The 22,473-nt window shown below is 31.0% G+C and overlaps 1 pseudogene; it reads right to left on the reverse strand.

Annotated features, from left to right (window-relative positions):
- Positions 1 to 21,740: 21,740 nt before the first annotated feature.
- On the reverse strand, positions 21,741 to 21,813 carry LOC129943609 (small nucleolar RNA U3; annotated as a pseudogene).
- Positions 21,814 to 22,473: the final 660 nt, after the last annotated feature.

A 22,473-nucleotide genomic window follows, 5' to 3' on the forward strand; every position in this document is an offset into this window, starting at 1 on the left:
GCACATTATTTGTGACTTATCGATTTGACTTGAATTCTGATAATTTCGATGCACTCTCTTAATACTCATTCCTCCGATGAACAATTTAATTAGGATTTAGATGGAGTTAGATCTTCTGCGATAAAGTTTTGGCTGTTGTATAAAATTACTTCTATAATTAATGGGCTTAAAGTGGCTGTAATAAAAACATTGTAGTACTGGTATAGTTATTGCGTAGGACTGTCATGTTTTCCGGTTAAGTAATTGTTTTCATGAAAAGTGTTTTCGCACACATAAATGGTTTAGAGTTGTAAGTCACTAGGGTTAATTCTCAACATTTTTAATTTTTAATAAAACTAATAAGTCTAGTCTTTTCTGTTTAACAAAAAAAAAGTTTTAGTCGAAATGTCTATACTACCAGTATTTTGATAGTGATGTCTTAAAAAACCTTCCCCGAAATGCCTATGAAAAAAAATAATTTTTAAATAAGGATGTGAAAAAAGAAGATTTTTTCACAACTAACAAACCCTCTTTATTACAATATCCTAAAAAAGCTATAACATAGTGCTAGCGGTACACTCCAGAAAAATAAGATATATGTCTGTAGGTTGGGGATAGAATAAGACAAATCTATGCCAATTGGTGGCCCATTGTGATAGCGCATGATTATAGAGATTTGGCACTAAGCTTAATGAATTCAACTGGAGCTCCTCGAAGCTTGGCAGATTAACGATGCTTGTAATATAGGTAATATTGATTCGTTTTTGGCGAGTTTATTATCTTCAAAATGTCCTCGAATATCCGGTCTTAAGTAATTGTCTCCATAAAAGATATTTATGTTTGTATAAAATAGACTTAGGTACAGTATTTCACATTCCTTATGTGGGGTCTTGCGTTTTGAGACATTGAGACACCTGTGCTACACACTTTGTGGATTTTTTTAAGCAGAAACCTAAATAAGTCCATTCAAAACTATAACAATTTATTTTCGCACAGAACTGTTAAAAGAACATTGCATGTATTTGTTTTTCTTAACAAACTCATACATATGTTATTTCTTTCTTATTATTTCATGTTATATAGTCCACTTATTTAATAAATTGACCTCAACAGATCCAACTTGGCAAAACAAAAAAGTGTTTTAATTTTAAAAAAGTTCATTTGATATTTGTAATTTTTAAAAACCAAATACTGCTAAAGTTTATTTTTGGAAATAGATTAGAGCAATGAATTTTGAGAACAAAAATTATGCTAAATGCATTGAAATTTTTAGTTTAAAAATTATTAGTTCGAAAACTTTTCACTCAAAGAACTTTAGCCAAAAACTAAGTTAAATAATATGTTTCTGGAATTTGAAAAAGCTTTTCATTGTCAGTTGTAAGTGAATTTTTTAAAATATGCTCCACCCACCTAAACGGTGATGAAGTGGGGGTAATACACCTTCCTCCAATACAATTTTGATAGCCTTTCAGTGCAAATTATTCCAATCATTTTGTACTTATACTATAGATGAAATTTTTTCAGCTTTAACATAAAAAAACATAAAAAAGTCAATATTGGAAACAACACAATCACAAATTTGGACTGCATTTATTATTTTAAATTACTTGGGATTTTTTTTATTAGAAATGAAGTTTTGGACAAATACATCAAAGCAATACTGTACTGTAAGCATTGGAATCAACAATCGACATGCATGTTGTTAGAAATGTGTTTAGTAATATAAATTCACTTATTATAATTGTATTTACTTTTATTACAATTCTGTAAGTGAACATCACAATCGTATGTTCTATTTTTCAAAAAGTCATGTCCTATGTCTATTTATTTCAATTTCCTTTGAGACGTTCGAACACGACGACAGAGTCCTACCTGGCTATCCACATAAACAGCATTATATAAACTTTGCCTGCACAATTGTAAATGCATGTGCCATGTGCATACCTAAAGAAGTAGCGTGTAACTTTGTTAAGTTAAATTGATTTGTATATTTTGAGGCGACACGAAAATAGCATTTCGATATACACAGAGCATAATAAGACGCAATTATAACACGTGGCGCAATACTTGAGAGCAGAATATGAATATTTAAAGGATAGGAAATTGTCTCGTCAGAGCCCTGTTCCTTTTTTTATTTTAGATTCGATATTGATTAAATAACAATACACTGTACACTTCTTGTGAAAGAATATAAATATAATTTTATAAAAGTTCGATTTTATAAACTGTTGCTGATTAAATCTTGATTTGTTGCTTAAACCAAAATTTAGTTGCTCGAGTAATTGAGTATTCCGATTAAACAATTCTAAAGCTAGAGGACGAAATCTTAAATAATAAAATTAAATAAATTTACTCGGCATACAAATTTGCAGCTTTTAAAGTATTTAAGTTTTCTTTGAAGAAAGTTTGCTAAAAATAAGCTAAAAATAAGAATTCGGTGGCTATAATTAAAAATACTTTTTGTAGTTTTTCACAGGAACAGTTTAAAAGTAAATTTTTTTTACTATGGTGTTTTGGAAATATTTCGTGATTAAGTTGACATTGTTTATTTTTCCTATTTATTTTAAATATTAAATCAATATTAAACACGAAAAATAACACAAGTCACAAGGAAAAACGACGCAATTCGCAAGAAAACGACTACAAATTTTCTCCAAAAATTATAAAAAGTTTTAGGAAAAGAGCACTCATGTGAGCGCCTATCCTACTTTCAGTGATGGCATTAGCAGTATTTAAATACAATAATATTCTACCTATGCTGATTTTCCTTGTGCAAAAATTTGTATTTAATGGCTTTAGTTTAGGAGCCACAAGAAATATTAATACAAAACATATGGGAATTTAAATTTGTATTAATTAAGACAATTTTGACACAAGTTGACTTCTGTTGTATTTTCTTGTTCACACAGAATTTAATTATCAACAATTTCTAGTATTACTATTTTTGATTCTGAAACAAAGTAACCGCTAGCAGTACGTACGTTTATTAATTAATTTATAAAAACTGTATGCCTTTGAATATGTACAACGGTTCTTTCGAACCGTTTAATACAAGTTGTTTTGGACGGATTCAAGTCTGAAACCTCTAATATAAATGCTGTCTTGTATTGTTACAGCGAGATATACCCTCTTTGCCACTACCCTTGAGTGGCACTTGCATCAACGAAACTGAATCTTGGTATCCTCGGAATGTGCATCAGCAACCACCTTTTGAGAAGTGAACACATTCGCGATGTCGCCAAAAATGCCGCAAGATGTCTAGGTTTTCTGAGAAGATGCAAGAAATTTGTATCCTTGACCTGACTACAATCTACAAAACCTATATACGTCCAAAACTTGAATATAACTCTTACATCTGAGTTGGCGCTCCTGTAACTTATTTAAGCCTCTTGGACAATATTCAAAGAAGAGCTTTTAAAATGATTGGTGACATTAACATCATTAACTTGATTATGTCCCTCGAACCCCGACGCAAGGTTTCTTGTCTCACACTTTTTTACCATTCTTTTAAGGGACTATGCTCTAGTGAAATAGCCAGTTGCATTCCTCCCATTAAAGAATTTAACCGTAATATCCGCGCTTCTAGGAATGCCTATCAGTTTACCCACGAGCCCAACTTCGGCCGTACTAGAAAGTACAGGGATGCCATTGCAATGTTCAGGAATTCAAAATCAATGCACACCGACACCTCCTATCCAACCTTTCCCTCTTTTCCTAATGCTCACACTGTGTCTTCGGCATTTTAAAGGTATACAAAACCCTTTAAGTATTCGATAATTATAAAAAAAAAAGTTCTAACATTTATAAAAGGAGAACAGAGTGTTTGTAGTATGTCGTTATCATTTTTTGGATATTTATAATTTCAAAAAAAACTTATAAGAAAGTTAACATGTTGTGTGAGTAATAATTAACTCAAAACTGGGCAAATCTTCTGCCAGACGATTTGTTAGTAGAGGGACTCCGCAAAGGTGGTGTTTTATCCCCTCTACTCTCGAACCTAGTGGTAAATGAAATCCTAACTTGTCTGGATGCGAAGGGTTTTAGAGTGAATGCCTATGCGGATGATTTTGCTATAGCGATTTCAGGAAAGCATTTTAAGACCTTAAAAGAACTCTTACAAAATGGCTTAGACAGACTAATACTTTGGGCTGATCGGTGTGGATTGGGTGTTTACCAACACAAAACCGATTTAGTCTTTTTTTCGAGGAAATACAAAATTTCATTTGTTAACCCTCTCTACATTAAAGATGGGTTTCCAGAACATCTCTTTTAAAGAGAAAATGTTCTCATTTTGGACTCCGATCTTTCTTATTCTTTCTTTTTCCATCAAATTCTTTTTTATTTATGTTCTCTTTTTTGTCCTCTGTTTTATAAATGTTGGTGTCTGAAAAATAGGAATCTTACTTCCTTTTCATTAAAAAAACTTTGAAGTGCCCACTAAAATAACTCTAAATGTACTCTTCTAAGCATATGCATAAACTTATCACCCAATTTTTGTCGTATTTTTGTGTGTTTCTTTTCTGTTTTTCCATTTCCATTGGACATTTCATCTAAACGCAAGAAATAGTAGTACCCGTGGCATGATGGTAAGTGCGTTGGACTGTCATGCCAGTGGTCTTGGGTTCGATCCCTGCCTATGCCATCTAAAGCCTTTTCGCGGGTACTGCCTCTAGCGAGGAATTGACAAATTCTCCAAGAGTAATTATTGGAAAAGTGCTTTCTCAAATTAGTCATTAGTATTCGGCATATAAACTGTAGGTCCCCTCCATCCCTGACAACATTACTCGCATTGTTCAAAAACAAAAGAAGTCGCTCAATCCGCCTTCCCAATCATTGTAGCGTGTTCCAGGCGGAGCTCTTGGCGATAAAAGAAGTCTTGTCCTGACTTAAAGAAAACGTGATATCAACACCTGATATCCGTATCTTCTCAGATAGCTAGGCCGCTATCAAATCTCTGCTCTCTATCTTTACAAACTCTATAAAAGTCCATAACTGTCGATCATCTCTAATGGAGATGGCACAACAATTTGATATTCACCATTGTTGGGTCCCGGGACAAAAAGACATTCCAGGTAACTGTAAGGCAGATGAACTCACCAGGAATGGTACAGTACAACCTATTCTACCACATTTGGCAAATGCTTGCATACCAATCGCTACTTTTAAACTACTGCTAATGCAGGACACTATGAAGAAGGAAAACACCAGGTCACAAAAAACATCTGGCCAATACAATGACTTGTATGTACGAGGAAGAGGAAGCAGTTCTTTGCCTTCTCTGTACACACCCTAGCCCTCTGTACACGCCCTAGCTCAAAAATGCAAGAATTACCTAGGAGAATTCTTGTATAACGATCTGGATCATACTATCATAATCAGCCTCTCACTTTTCGTAAGGGACTCAAACTGGTTTCATTGAGTATAAGAGGAAGCCTCAAGATTTATGTGGTATCTCAATGGGCCAATAAACTGGCCTTAGGGTGTCCTTTTCTATTATGGACAACCATTTAACCTAACCTAACCTGTGTGAGTTAGTTGTTATACTCGTTCTGGAAACAAAAAATTGACCACACTCTATGGTCGAAAGATACAAATAGATTTTTTCACTGAAAACTGAACTTGCAAAAATGATTTAGATGTGTAAATATCTAATAAACAAAAATAAACATTAAATTCAATTGAATAACTTGCAAATTCTTATAAGCTTAAAAAGCAAATTGTATTTTCAAAAATAATTGCGCTTGCGAAACAAAAGAACGCAGTATAAGAGTCCCTATGAGTTATTGTTATGGTATACGAACTCTAAAGCTATGTATGTCTATTTGGAAAGACGTCGAGGGGGTCGCAGCACACCCAGCACCTTACAATTTTCCACAACACCCCTAAGAAATATCATCACCATACCACCAGTAATATGATACATATTTTGAGGCCAGTGGATTATTATGGTTTATTATTGCTGACGAAATTCGTGTAGGAATATCGAATGTGCCAAGATGACAATCAAATTATTTACAACATATTCCTCCCTAAATTGATACGAATCCAAGAGGAAAATTAAAAATAACGAAGCCAAGTGGATTTGCTTGGGAGTTTTTATAGTACATATACCTATATACATACTCATATGAATGTAACGCATAACATGTTGTAGTATTTTGAAATCAATTTTCTACTTGGCAACCAAACATAATGTTTTTTTTGTTTGTTATATTTTTAAGGCTTTTGCAATTTATTTTCAAGTTAGAAGCAGATTTTGATTTTGTTATTTTTCATTGGGGTGTTGCTGATAGAGAATTCAAATTTTGAAAGTAAATACGTTGTTTTTGAAAAAAGATGTCTATTTATGTTATTACGTATCATATTATATTTACTATTTATTCCACTTTAGATTAGAATTGTTAAATTCAGAAAAGTCAAACATTATTAGAGGTAATCCTCAAAATGTGTATAAAGAACAAGCTGTTATGATCATTAACTACTTTTAATTCAAATTTGGGACAAGCTCTAATTAGATAATAAGTACATTTCCAAAACTTCTTTTAAAGATTAAATTAGGCTACAAACAGGAAATAAAGCTTCTTCATTTTATTGTTATAATTAGCGTACACTCAAAGGGTTTCTCATGCACTTAATATCAAATAAGACACAGAGTTAGAATTAGGAAAAAAGGAAAAGGTAGGAAGGGAAATGTTTATGTGAGTTGGTTCTGAATTTTAGAACATTGCAGGGAAATAAAAGGTGGAATTTCTGTTATTCATATTTACAAAGAGATATAAACATTTGTTCCACTGTTAGGTGAGATGAATAACAATAGAGTTTATTTTACCACCATTTTTGGACAAGTAAAAACTTGCGAATATGTTCATTGCAGGCCTAATTGGCTTCCAATATCCCAAGAACTATACTCTGCGCTACAAAAATTGTCACTAAGTGCCTATGGAAGAGCCTTTTCAGAATCAGTAACATGTCTTGCATTATTGTGAATCGAAAAAATTCGCTGTAAAACGAGGTTAACCATTGTGTTATTTCATTATCAGCTTGGCAGGCGAACTATTGAGTTCGTTTTCGCACTGATGGGCAATTGCATTTTAACTCTCAACGTGTTTCAATTAGTATTTTTTTTAATTTCTACTGCTTTTATGTTGGGTTTCTGTCGTAAAGTTCTTCTTTTTTCATTTTACTTGTAATGTTGGCAGGGATGGAGGGGACCTAAAATTTTAAGCCAATTCCGAACGGATAATTCTCATGACAAGAATCAATCTTGGAGGATTTGTCAATTCCTCGCAGGAAGCAGTACCCGTGAAAAAATAACTTTATATTGAACAGGCTAAGTCTCCGGCATGACAGTTGAATGCACTAACAATCACGCCACAGGTAAGTGTTTTTTTTTATTTAAAAAGTGTACACAATATATTTGTTTTAAGTGTAATTAGAAAATTTATTGGACATCTTTTGAACATAAAAAAAAATATACAAAACATTGCCGAACATTAATATAAATTTCATTTCTTTGCATTTTCGTATCATGGAACAAATAAAGATATTAAAGATCTAATACGAGCAACGACACGGCGGCGCGGCGCGCGTTGGCCTCTATGTGAACATTTGTATTATTCGAATACTAGAACAACCGACAACTTGGTTGTTGCACAACATGACTGGAATCACACGATTTTCGAACACTAACTGATCATCAGTTCCCTTTATTGCTGGTGCTTAGTCCTTGGTTGGTTCATATTTATTAATACATTTCTACAGTAAGGTTCTTCCAGACCTTTACTCAGTAGTTTACGGACGTCAAACTCTAAATAATGTATGCAAAATACTGCTTTTAATGTTTGGCATTAAAAAAAAAATATATATATGCATAATTAGCTGAAATGTTTATAATATAAGAATGATATTGAATTAATTTAAGATTCTTTCCAAAAATAAAAACTACATAAATATTACTACTTCTACGAATAATTTGTTTTATAGTCCCGAATACTTCTGCAGAAAATAGTTGAGAAAATATCCAATATTTAATTTATAGTTCCTTACCTTCCTCAAGTTATAAATGTTGTGTTTACTTTGCCATCAAACTTCAATAGTTTATAATAACTCTCAATTGCTTTTCAAAATTTATCTTGAAAGAGTATCAACTTTCAACGAATTGAACGCATCCATTGAATGAAATAGACTTTAAACTTTTATAAAGTTAAGATTTGCACCCAATTAAACTGTCAATAATAATTCCATCCAATCAAATTTGTTCGTTTGAGAAATCACAAAAGACTAACTCTGGCGAAAAAAAAAACAGAAATAAACTCTGTTCGTAGTTTTAGCACTTCTTGTTATGTTGAACATCTTCGTTTTCAGCTTTATTCACAATAATTAACACGGATAGGTTCTTGAAAATAAGCGAATATTTCCCGGAAAATATTATGTTTATTAATTGGAACGGCATGGTGGCGGCGGCGGTTCGTAGTGAGCGGTGACGGCGGCGGGGTGGTGGGAATAGGGACGGCGCATAACCCTTTTTGACTGTATTTTTGCCTTATAATTTACAAAATCACTGAGGGATGCCTAAGTTAGGACTTGAGAGTCTCAGAAGGAGTTGTAAGGCGTGTACCTACCCAAAAGGATACACCAACTGTTATGTTCATTTAAAATTCCGTGTTCGAAAGAGCCTTAAATTATTCTGTTCTGCCTTAATCTTCGTCCCATGTCGTTTTATACATAGAAGGTATGTATAATATATATTTATGTATGTATTTAGGTATGTACTCTATGTAACTGCTCCGGTGTCTGGTTTGTTCTCTGTTCAAATCTCTAAGCGGAAGACTGGGGAGGAATGAAAGTACCTTTTTTCTTGCCCAGAATTGAAGGAACTGCGCTGCGACCCCCTGCTGCTCGCTCGGAAGTATCATTTAATTAGACAGTGATTTTCAGGGTGGCATTAAATTTATGAAAATTGCCAGATAAGTGGATTATGATAGTCTCTGATGGCTGCGAGGCAAACGAAGGTTTGAGGTGGAGGGCAATTTGTCAGATTTGATAGCTTTAGAATGTGGAGTTGTGCTTGTTGATGAGTTCTATTTAAAATATTAAAGGTGTCTGTTTATAATCGGCCATCAGGTTCGCGATGAAGACACAAATTATCTGTGTTTTATTAATAATAAAAAGTGACAGATGTTAATAGAAATACAAAAATCACTTGTGGAATATTTGCAGTTGTACTCTCTAAGGTGCAAAAACTGACCTCTTCATAAAAAACACAATGAATAAAATAATCTGCACATTTAGTTTTGTATTCTTCAAATGCATATGTGTGTCCGTATACATATTTATTAAAATTTGTTTTGATAATGATATCCTTTGCAAAAAAATGAAGTAGGTAGGTATGTAGACTATGTATATGTATGCACTGCATATTGCACACTGCAGTTTTTTTGATGTGCAACTTTGCGTGTCTGATATTTATTTCAAATCCTTGATTCGGATTTCTTTCCGTATGCTTCGAATCACGTTGTTAACCTTTTCAGCATATGATGCATGAAAATTTAACGAACATTTCCATGACAGCAGCTAGAGTAATACATACCTACATACTTGTATGTATGTGGTACTAGGACTTAGCTATGTAATGAATATATACATGTATACACGTATGCACCTATGTAAAGCAACGTATGAAATTTAAAGATACCTATAAGAATACGTTTGCTGAAAAAAATGTGTGTTTCCTTAGGTATAATCTTTTGCAGGCTACACAATTATGCTCATACCCATTTGAACAATTTTTTTTTACTATGCACTTAAAAATACTTTACCAACAGTGAATTTCACTATATTTTAAGCCACTGAAGCAATATTTTTTGGGGCAGGCACTTAACATATGTGCATAGTTTAAGTAATTAGGAATATGGTTGGAAAGGAGAAATTCCATTCGCTTAGTGCAGCTAAAAAACGAATCTCTGTTCTTTACAGAACTTCCAAAATTGGGCTCATGCTAAATCTGACGTGCTTATCAAATGTACAGGTATTACGGTTAAATTGTTTGAGAGGTGAAATGCAAACCTCTGTTTCATAAAGCATTGTTTTTTAAAAAAAAGTAAACAAAATTATAGACAAGAAATCTTGTGATTGTGCTCAATAGGCACAGACGTTGTAGTTATCTGGTCGCCTTTCATTTTTAGAGCTATGTACTTGTACATATGTGTTGAATTCTTTGCAAGAGATTCAAGGGGTTTGAGCAAATGCTAAGCTCAAATATAGGAAATGTTTTCCAGTCTCGTACAAATAAAAGCATATTTATATTGCCAATTTGGAATAGTTGTTTCACTCAGAAAGTATCTCGACATACCTTCCCTCGGATAGTTCTTCAACGAATAATTTTGTACATAGTAATCTTTAGAAAAAAGGGTTATAGTCCAATTAATACAATACATTTCATTTTGGAATATTTCGAATATCGATGACAATTGTAAAAATTTAGTTTGATTGTAATTAGTTTAGAATACAAATTTTACAAATCAAACATGACACGCAACATCCAAAGAATAAAAAAAGAGGATGGGATGCGACCCACACTGATAACTTCCCATCCCGCCTGTCGATTTGTTTTGCTTAAAAGTTTGCCTATATGTACTCGTATCAATTTTTACCAAATTTGCGTACTATTTTTTGTAGATTTTATTTTTTATGAAAAAACGGACTGTTGGATTTTTATATAAAAATTACTGAACATTGAAAACAATATTTTCTGTGAAATAAAATAAGTTTGAAGCCAATATTTTTAATTTGAAAAGCTATTTGTGCCGAAAGTAAATTTTTACCTAGTTTTAGTATTTTTTTTTTTAGATTTTTATTTTTTGTAAAAAAACTGTCAATTCGAATTTTTTAAAAACGTTACCAAATGTTAAAAACAATAGTCGAAAATCAATTTGTACCAACTTTTATACATTTTTTCTAGATTTTTATTTTTTGTAAAAAAACTGTCAATTCGATTTTTCTCAAAATTTGTTCTAATGTTGAAAAAAATATATCTTATAAGAAAAAATTATTTGAAGCTATTATCTCAAAGTTTTGAAAAGATATTTGAGTCGAAAATCATTTTTTACCAACTTTTGTTAATTTTTTTTCGGTTTTTAATTTTTTGTAAAAAAACTGTAAATTTGATTTTTTCAAACTTTATCTGAATGTTGGCAACAAGATTTTTTAAAAGATAAAAGTAAATTTAAGCCAATATCTCAAAGTTTTGAAAAGATATTTGAGTCGAAAATCAATTTTTACCAACTTTTATACATTTTTTTTTAGGTTTTTATTTTTTGTAAAAAAAACTGTCAATTCGATTTTTCAATATTTCTTATAAGATAAAATAAGCTTGAAGCCTAAGTTTAAAATTTTTGAAAAGATATTTAAGTCGATATTCAATTTTTACGAACTTTGAGTAATGTTTTTTTTTAGATGTTTATTTTTTATAAAAAAACTGTCAATTAGATTTTTCTCAAAATTTTATCAGATGTCAAAAACATTATTCTTCGTTGCACAAAATTGTTTTAAAGATGAAATCATATTTCAGTTGTAAAATTTTGGAGGTGACACATTTTTTTTTCAGTTTTATTGATTTATAAAAAAAAAACGTTATATTGATTTTTTCAAAAAATAAACCTGTTTGGTATCAAGTTACAATATATTATATAAAATTTAATTCAAGTCTCTAGCGTTTATGGTTCGTAAGATATTTAGGGTTACCCACAATTTTCACCTTTTTTTTAAACTGCTATGGTAAAAAAACCGCAAACGCAGTTTTCTTGAGAGCCCTTTCTGCATTTTTCTGTCTTATTATCTGTATAACAAAATTTATCTGAAGTTGATATCTCTTCTGGTTCTTGAGCTATGGAGGACGAAAAAAACGTCGCGAACGTACGTACACACGCACGCACAGACATCTTTCTAAAAATCTTTTATTTCGACTCTAGGGACCTTGAAACGTCGAGAAATGTCAAAATTTTCAATTTGACAAATCGTACCCATTACAATAACTTCCTATGGGAAGTTAAAAAACATAAATATTTATATCAAAATCATAATTCTTATATGTAAAAATGAATAGCAAAATATGTTCGTAATTTGGCCAATTCGTTTTTAAAATGTTAGTTGGATGGTTTTTACTGCGCGAAAAATTCAAAAAATTGTCGGAAAAACCATTAAAATATTCCTTTTCTTTTTCCCTTTTTCCCTTTTTCCCTTTTTCCCATACAAATGTTTTCTAAATAAAACGTAGTCAATTTGAGCTTTAGTGCTATTGTCAAAAGTTCATATTAATTTACAAGCATTCAATGTTGTCTAAAAAATGTAGGAGCGTTCCTATAACGTCAAAGATCATATCTATTAAAACAGTGTGCGTGTATGCGTTGGATCACAGAATACATAGTTGGAGGAGTTTAATGTCCGAAACTCGTGTTTTTTATGAATTACTTTCGGTCATGTTGAAAAATGACCAATTTGGAACACACGTTCTCTAAACAACACATTGACATTGTTGATGGGGAAATTTCCTATAGACATGTTGACTGGCTGCATTAACTTTCCTCAAAGTTTTTGTCAGTTAACGAAATATATGAACATATTCAGAAGGTGTTTCCAGATGTTTCTCAATGTTACAGAAACCATGATTGGTTGGTAAAAACATAGATGTAAATGAATTAAATTTCAAAAATAATAGGCGAATCGAGGATATATAAAGCAGTTGATTCGGCTACTAACCAAGTCAAACTAAGTAGTCAACCATTAAACTAGCAGGATTTGCAAGGATTGTCACCTCTCAATCTTCAATAAAAGTTTGGATCAATAGTAATTATAATGTGGAAATGTCCAACCGCGTCTTTGCAACGATACACGGTTAACTATAAAAAGTTACTAAACAACGTGATAGAAGCAACTCAAGGAAAGTATAAGGGATAAGATTTTCTAATACCGGACATCCCAATGATTCCGACTTATATGCCATTTGAGTTTAAATGACTACAGTTTCCAGTGCGGCTTGCTTTTCTATGAACATAAACAAGTCCCAGGGGCAATCATTAAGTCTTGGTAGCATTAATCTAGAAAACCCATGTTTCAGATTAATCGTATATCACAAAATATCACAATGACAATAAAACTGATTTCTGTAAATAATTTAATTCAGGTGATTTTTTTATGCGATAACATACTTTTATATATGTTTCATTTTATTATTTTTTATTAACACCGCCCTATCACCAGGGTGACGGTTCTGTTTAGGAAAATTTTTAGCCACGACTATAAAATACGTAGAAACAAAAAACTGCTACACTAAATATTTTTATGGCAGGGGACGAAGTCTGGCGGGTCCGCTAGTTTGAAATAAGATAACAAAATTGTTTTATTTCCATCAAATAGATATATCACACATTTTTTAATTTGATTAAAAATCTGAATACCTATCAAGTTAAAAGAGGTACACCTATTTATTTTTCCTTGATAAAACTGTTAAGTAAAATCCAATGAAAACATTCCAACTTGATAAATATGGGTCTGTAATTTAAGCAACAAAAATATCAATAATATTCAATTAACTTTTTTGTTGAAAACCTCAAACCTTCTGATGTGAAACACTGCATATCACCAATATATCAATATTCTTATTTACAGTTTTGGTCTAAAAAATCAGAATCTTATAACATATGCACATGCATATATGTACGTATGTACGTACATTACACTGTTTAGAGTACACACACACTTACTGATGCACAGTCAAAAAATATCCATCTATTGCAATGAAACTCTATTGCTGCAGGGACTCTTCTAAGCCCGATGAGGCAATAGCAACTGTTGCAAGGGAATAGAAATATTGTTGTTGTTTTTTATTATTGTTGTCTATTTCTACCACTAGAGAAGTGCCAAAATCAAACATTTCGCAGGCACCAAACAAATCTAAATCCAATTTGTGACACTTGTCAAATCAGTTGAAAATTTCGAAAACGTGATTTGCCTGCAAAGCTAACAATTTTTGTGGAGCCGAAAACCAAAGGAGATGCTCAATTGTTTTTTCTTCCATTTTTTGAATGCGATATTCAAGTTTTGCTTGGCTCTGTCTGTCGTTGCTTGTCGTCATTTCTGATTGACGCACCCGAAACAAGATAGGGGAATAAATTTGGTTACTCTGGTGATATGGCTTCTGTTTTTATGCTCTTTTTTTTGTTTTCTTACGGAGCATTGATTTATTGAATTTTTAAAAAGAGACTTTGTTTGCAGTGTGTGTTTTTTTGTACATACATATATCTACATATTCGTCATCTTGTTAACATAAAATATTGAAATGCTGTTATATCTTTGTTTTTTTTTGAGATAAAGTTTTTTTTGATGAAGTTTTCTCTATTTCGTGAGTATTGAAAAAAGAAGTAAGAGCATACAAATGAAATGAATTTTATACTAGACCACCTGTATGATGCTCTTTCATTGTTACAATATCAAAACTATACCCATCCTTTTTTTTGTTATTGGAAAAAAAAAATAGAAAACTGTACAAATTTGAATATTATGTTCCAAAGAGTTTCCAAAGTTTCCGGTGTTGTCTTCATAAAAATTTATAATTCAAAAAGTATTGTCCATCTATAGCTTCAAAATTTGACAATCTTCATAACATATGTTGAAGACTCAAATGAGTATAACAGGAAGTACGTAGTTTTGCGGACTAAGGCAATCGAAAACCCAATGCTGTCTTGAATCGTTAATACAAGAGATATAGACCCCTTGCCATTATCCGTAGATGGCACTTGCATCGAGGAGACTGAACATCTTGATATTTTCGGTATGTGTATCACCAACCACCTCTTGTGGAACTATCACATACTCGATGACGCCAAAAATGCCGCAAAATGTTTGGGTTTTCTAAGGCGATGCAAGAAGTTTTTCTCCTCTTCTGATCTGGCTGTTATCTACAAGGCTTATATACGTCCAAAGCTTAAGTATAACTCCCAAATCTGGGCTGGTGCTCCTGCAACTTACTTAAGCCTCTTGGACAGTATTGAACGTAGAGTATTTATATTGATTGGTGATATAACCATCATAAGATCATTTACGTAGCTTGAACATCGTAGAAATGGTTTTTGCCTCACCCTGTTTTACCTTTATTTTAACGCTTTATGCTCTCGTGAAATAGCCAGCTGCATTCCTTCCCTTAAACAGTTCAACCGTAATACTCGCGCTTCTAGAAATGCTCATCAGTATATCCTCGAGCCCAACTTCTGTCGTACCGTCATGTACAAAGATTCGTTCTTTAGCCGTACTACGAATGTGGAATTCCTTACCACACTCTGTCTTTCCCAGCCATTGCAATATTGAGAAAGGCAGCTCCTTTCAACCCCTCTCTTCCTTTCCTGGTGCTCACATTGTGTTTACATAATAAGGGTAGTATTGTCCCCTTGAGTGTGCGCTTATTACAAGGGTGAGTGAGTTCATATGAAAATGGAAATTGGGCAAAAATTGCTGATATTGATTTTAAAAAGCTTGTTTTATGATTCTAGTTATATAAGTAGTTTTAGTTGTGTATAATTCAAATCAAATTCAGTCGCATTTTACATAATTTGTACAAATTTAATACCTAAATTATATTTAATACGGACATCCCCCCAACAATGTTTTACAAAATCATTTAAATTAAGATGAAAATACTTAAGATACTGAATGCTCAAGTACATATTTACGCTTATTCTATCAAATTTTATACAAAATTTAAGTAATTCAAGGTACAAACCTCACCCTTCAATGAAAGTGACCTAACTCAAAAATTGCAAGAATTTACTTGAATAAAGTCACTTTATTTAAAAAAAAATCTCAAAAATAAAACAAATTATCTCAAAAATAAAATATTATTTCCCACAAGTTGCAATTTTTAAGTTAGATCACTTTCATAAATACGAAAATACGACTTATTTTTCGAGTTCGACAAACAATAGCAATTTTCCGTTTTGAGTTTGTGTTTTTGAAAGATTGTAAATGTTTATATAAATATTTACATACAAATAAGGATATAAGCTTACAAAGTATACCTATACTTATTTACCTATTTTTTTATACCAGTAACAATGTTACCATAATTGTTGGAAATTATATTTACATATATCTGGATCTGGATACTTATTATTTTTAATTATTAAAATATAATGTTTATTGTTTACTGTGACCAGCTCTGTCATATTATTAATCTCTCCAATTAAAAGCAATTAATTCAACTATATCCTGTCAATATATTCCTTTTTTTTTCGTTGCAGCTTTTGATTTTATTGTTTACAAGCTTTTGTTCAACACAAAAAACGACTATAATAATGTTGTATAGTATATGTATATATCCCGTCTATTGTTTAAAGGAACGTTTTATGTTAACTGAGCCGTACACAAATTAAGAGGAAATCATTTAGTTGTTAAACTACACTTAATAAAAGCTCAAGTGCTTCAATCTATGAATAAATCTGCACTCAATCGTACACTACTGAATTCTGAAAGAAGTTAAAGAAAGAAGGCCAAGCAATTTCGTGTTTATTCAGTTTCGAGTTCAGTGATTTTTATTATTCAAAACCAACCATTGCTTGGGCGTAGGGTATATCCTTGAAGCCTTCCTTCCATTCCAAAAAATAAAAAGGAGAAAAATAAAAAAATGAGGTTGGTCGGTAGAAAAGGTCGGTTTTAAGTCTAAAAGGCTGGTGTTTTGTATAAATGACCTTTCCACAATGTGCACTTAAATGTACAATGCAACGATTTAAGTTGATTTTGATGAAAGAAATAAAAAACAAATTTGATTCACTCTATGAGGGGCAAAGAAAACGGAAATTGTTCACACGTAAAGGTAGGCGCTTATAAAGAGGCTGTTTAAATTATTCCATTCACTTATTTATTTATTTTTTGATTTCTATAGGAGGGCCTAAACTCTAGAAAACTTGTAAAGGCAAATTTGGGATTCCGCTCTATTTAAGTAGACATGAGTTGTTTTCAATAACTTTTGCTTGGTTTTAAAACAAAAATGTTTGGCCAACAAAAAAATGCAATTGAAATGCTCAACTTAAATGAAGCCAGTTTTTTGATATGATGCAACTGAAGTTATAACACTCAATGAAAGTTCAGTTAAAAGTTTTTAATATTTAATAAAACCTCCACATAGTTTAGTTTTATTTTCATTGCAATAAACTCACATTTTACAATACAAATATTTGCTGGCCTTCTCTTTAACGATGGCTTCTGAAAAATGTATTGTATACTTCTTATTTTGTATAGATATTTACAAATACAAATATAATTGAAGGAATAGCGATTTAAAACCTTCATTAAATAAAAAATAGAAAGGATAATTAACAACAATAATAGAGCGTGTTATAGGAAAAATGAGAGAAAACATCTAACAATGCCTTTTACATAATAATTTGTACATAAAATAAGTATATTATACTAGTAATTTATCCGATGTAACAAAAACAGAAATCTTAACAATTAATCAATGAAAATGATAAATAAATGTAGTTTTTTAAGTTTTTCTTTTCCGTTCGTCCGTTTTTAAATAAAAATACTTCATTTAATTTGTATAAAAAATTAAATCAATTTTAATTAGATAAATTTAATCATTAAACAATAAAAATTATAACTAAAAAAATTAACTGATTAACTTGACTTTGACTTTAATTAACTTTACACTTTACGCTTTTAAACTCAACTTCTTGGCGATTACTTTTCGATTGATTATTAATTTAACTATATTTCCTTACATAAGTCTTACAAAAGCTTTTATGACCTGTTCATTATTATATAATTGATTGCATGATTTTTAAAGTAAACACTTTTTGGCTTTACTTTATAATGTTTAGCAAACTGTACTATTCCACATAAATAACAGTAATCACAATGCAAATGTACGGATAAAGAATAAAAAAAACATATATCAGCACAAATGAATACTTACATAAATTAAAAAGTAATTAAATACATAATAATAAATTAGTAAGTAAATATTTAAATAAATAAATACAAAAATAAATAATAAATAAATAAATCAATAAATAAAAAAACAAACAAATGAGTAAATGAATACATGAAAACAAATTAAATAATAAATATATATATAAATAGAGTTAAAAATAAATAAATAAGTAATTTCATAGATAAAAATATGCATATACGGAAAAGAAGACTTAATAAATAATTAAAATGACAAATCAATGATGCTAGATCTGATACCAAGGCATTGTCAGAAGATATGTTATATTTTTTCTTAAGTTTATCAATTCGACTAGATACCATTTATTATATATATTAGTTAATGCGTGTAATTCACAAGGTGAAAAATGCCAAGGAAGATTAAATATCATTTTCAAAATTTTATGTTTGTAATCTACGGATATGCGGGTGAACCATAAAACATTATTGACTGAAATATAGATATGTAAATTAAAAGTTTATTTTCTTTACTCAACTTAGATTTTCGATCGATAAATGCATATAGTATTTTAATTGTTAAGTTAATTTCTTAATTATTTCCTGGACATGTAAACCAAAGGTTAGTTTTGTATCTTGTTTTGTGTTACTCCTAGGTATTTTGTAGAAGATTTCCACTTAATCCCTATATTTTTATCTATATTCATAGAAATCATTGAGCTGGGCAAGGAACATGGTTTTATTTTTCTAGTAAGAAAGATGGCCTGTCTTAGAAGCATTGATCTTTATTTTCCAATCAACAAAATAGTTTTGAGTTATATTTAGGGCAGATTGCAAATTATTCAATTAAATTATAAGTTATGAAAGGAATTGAATCTGTGGAAAATATACCATTATCGTCAGCAAAATAGCTGTTTCCCAATTATGGAGTCTAGAAAAGCCATGAAAGAAAATAATGTAAAGAATTGGGCCCAAAACAGAACCTTGAGGAACACCTGACACACAAGTAAACATATCAGATACAAAATTGTTCACAGACACTATACATTTTCTTGAGTACAAAAAGGACTTTACATTTTTTATCAGGTGTATGGGAAAAGTAAGAGCAAACATCTTATGAAGAAGTCCATCATGCAAAACCGAATCACATGCCTTTTCTACGTCAAGCAATATCATATCTGTACTTTTTCCAATACAAAACATTTCTCTTGATATGGTTCGTAATACAATGGACTTGATGAAAGGTTCTATGAGAAATCCGAAAACCAAACTGTAAAATATTATTTCGGTCAATAAAGATAATAATTTTTTTTTATAAATTTTTCAAAGCACTTGCTTAAGGAGCTTAGTAAACTTGGTGGTCTGTAGTTAGCCGGCATAGTTGCAATTTTTACAGGTCTTAAAATGGGAATATCCTTAGAAACTTTCGATTCGCTTGGAAAATGCCCAAGCTGAAGACAAATGTTAAACAATTATTCTAAAAATCTAAATCCTATTCTGGGAAGGTGTTTTAAATACACGTTTTTGAGTTCGTCAAAGCTCACTAACTTTCGTGTTTTTAAAGAAACCAATAACTAGATCTATAGTATTGTTAGCAGCACTAGTGTTAATGAAATTAATTCAGTTTGAAACTAGAGATTCCACAGAAATGTTACCTGTAGTGCTGCTAGCTAACAATTGATTTTTACAAAATGTTTCAGCCAGTGCATTTGCCTTTTCAGTGCCCGACATCATAATTTGTGCGGGAATGTGAGAACTAAGTTTTTTAATCACTCTTACTACATTCCAAAATGGTTTGCTGTGATTTTTCCATTCCTAATATTTGTTGGTTCAAGGAATTATTTCTGAACTTTGATATGCCTTTTTTAATAAAGGCATTAAGAATTTTCATTTCGTTGATATAAAAACAACTACTTGTTCTTGTTCACCTGGTTTTGTAGCTATTCCGTATTTTAATTAGTTACAGGAAATTACTGGGCAAGACATTAGTACTTCCAAGTTTGATATTTTTTTCAGACACAGAGCTTACTGTACTATGATTTTAAAATTGTTATCTCTAAAGTATAATTTTTTTTCTTCTAGATTGATTTATTTAAAAATGTCTTTATCAATGGCTATACTATATGTACATGTATGTATTAAATATTCAGCAATCAAATTGTACTTCCAAACTTCTAATAAAACTTCATTTAGCTTCCCGTAATAACTGTTTTCTAAAATGCTTGCAAAAACATCCCATATCAACTAAAGTATTGTAAAGTATGTAAACTGTCCTGGTGTCACTTGTCCTTTTGTATATTAAAAAATAGACCTTAACCAAAAGAGACTCTCAAACCCCAGCTATATGTTATTTTCAAGAATATACATATTACAGATGTACAGTACATACTTAAAAACTATTTTCCAAGTGGTTAATGTGGAAATTGTTTTTCTATGCATTCATATAACCTGAAACAAAAAAAAAACAGAACACACTCTGTGCAATAAAACATTGTTACACGTGTTGTCATTTTGTAAAAATAACTTTTTTATTATCTCATAATTCAAGAGATCGTCCTTTAATGTCCTGTGGCGATGAAAATAATACGAGTGCTCACCCGAACATTATGTACAAGCTAAAGTTCTTCTTCGTTTAGAGAAAGGTACTTTAATGTGGGAACGGCAGTGAAGGAGTACGAAGAATGGCTGCCACCAGCATCCGACGACGAAGAGGACGAGTTAGACATTTTGTACACATGTATAATTGAAGTAGGGAACACGAAGGGAGGAATGCCCAAAAAGACCTTTTGAAAAAAACATCACGTAGATTCCGCATAAAATCCTCTAAGTGAATTCGGTCATAACTTGTAGCGTTTCGTGACTTTTTGAGTACGCAGTTTGTTGAATATTTTGAAGTTAAGAAAAGAGAAAAGAAAAACAAATTCGGATGGCACGAAAGACAATTGTCTTTTAATGTTCACGTAGCATTCGGGCATTTTTGAATGTGTGCTTTTTTGTATTTTTTCTTTATTTGCAATAATTATTTACCTAATTTTGAATTACCTAACAAAAATGAGGGTATGATATGACGACACTGATATGTTCGTGGCAGTCTGTCGATATTTCTAAACAAAATATTGTTAACAAAATGTTGTGTAAAATAAGAAAATTTGAATATCTTTCTTTTATTGGTTTTGGAGTTTTGTTTTAAAATTTGTCAATTGCATTTTTCTAAAAAAAATAGCTTAAATTAAGAAACAATATTTTGTACATGATAAAATAAGTTTGATTTTTATGCCGTTTCTTGTTCTGAAATTTTAGTAGATTACCAATTTTCGTAACATTTTTTGAAAATGTTTATTTCTCATACAAACATTAAATTATCCTATGTTGAGAACAATATTTTGCACGCAATTAAATAATTTTGTATTTAATACCTTCTTTTATTCTCGAGATATTGAAATCGAAGGTCATTTTTACCAATTTTGTGTAAGATTTTTTGTAGATTTGTTTGTATCGAAACCATTTAATTGGGATTTTCTTAAAATTTTATTTAATGTCAAATATACATTTTTATGAGACAAAAATTGCAAAATATTTTTAGACAAGACAAGCGAATTGAACATTTATTTTTAACAACTTTAAACCGTCACTTCGATTTTATTTTATCCTAAAAACTTTATTTTTGTACGCATACATTCGTTTTATTCCCCAAACAAATTTAGTAATTATATTTTAAAATTTAATGATTTATAGAAAAAAAACTTGCATTGATTTTTTTCGAACTAATATCAAATAGTATAAGTCCATGACGTACAATATATTTTTTAATTGAAGTAGCTATTTATATTAATTTCGTACTTTCTTCAAAGGTAAGAGAAGAATGACTACAGAAATGATTCTGTGAAGTATAGTCTTAGTACTTGTAGCATGGTGGTTTGTGCGTTGGACTGTCATGTCAGAGGTTTTGGGTTCGATCCCTGTCCATGCCATCTAAAGTTTTTTTCACGGGTACTGCCTTATGCGAGGAATTGACAAATTCTCCAAGAGTAATTCTTGTCATGGAAAATGCTTTCTCAGATAAGCCGTTCGGATTCGGCTTAAAACTGTAGGTCCCTCCATCCCTGACAGTAGTACTCGCACACAGGAATGGTCGAGAGTTGTCAGTCACTAGGCACTTAGCTATTTATATTGATGTATATATTGATATTATAGAAGCAATTTGTTTTTCAAAAATGCAGAAACTTTTGATTTTATTCTCTGTTAAACAAAATTGATTTAAAGGCCATGTCTTTGACACACACACGGACATATCTCTACAAAACTTTTACTTATATTTTAGGGACCGTGAAATTTTAAAATATTCAATTCGACTGATTCCCATGGGCATTATAAAATACAAATTTCATTTCCTCTAGAACTTTTATCATATGACATGTGATATGCAATAATAAAAGCAAACAAGTTAAGTTTTATTTTAAGATCTTTTAAGGGTCGAGAACAAAAGAAATGCGTTTGAAACTTCAATAAAATACATTACAATACAAAGTGTCGCTGTGGTTAGAAAAATATTAATAT

This window comes from Eupeodes corollae, chromosome 1 (genome assembly GCF_945859685.1).
Source record: "Eupeodes corollae chromosome 1, idEupCoro1.1, whole genome shotgun sequence".
Taxonomy (NCBI): Eukaryota; Metazoa; Arthropoda; class Insecta; order Diptera; family Syrphidae; genus Eupeodes; species Eupeodes corollae.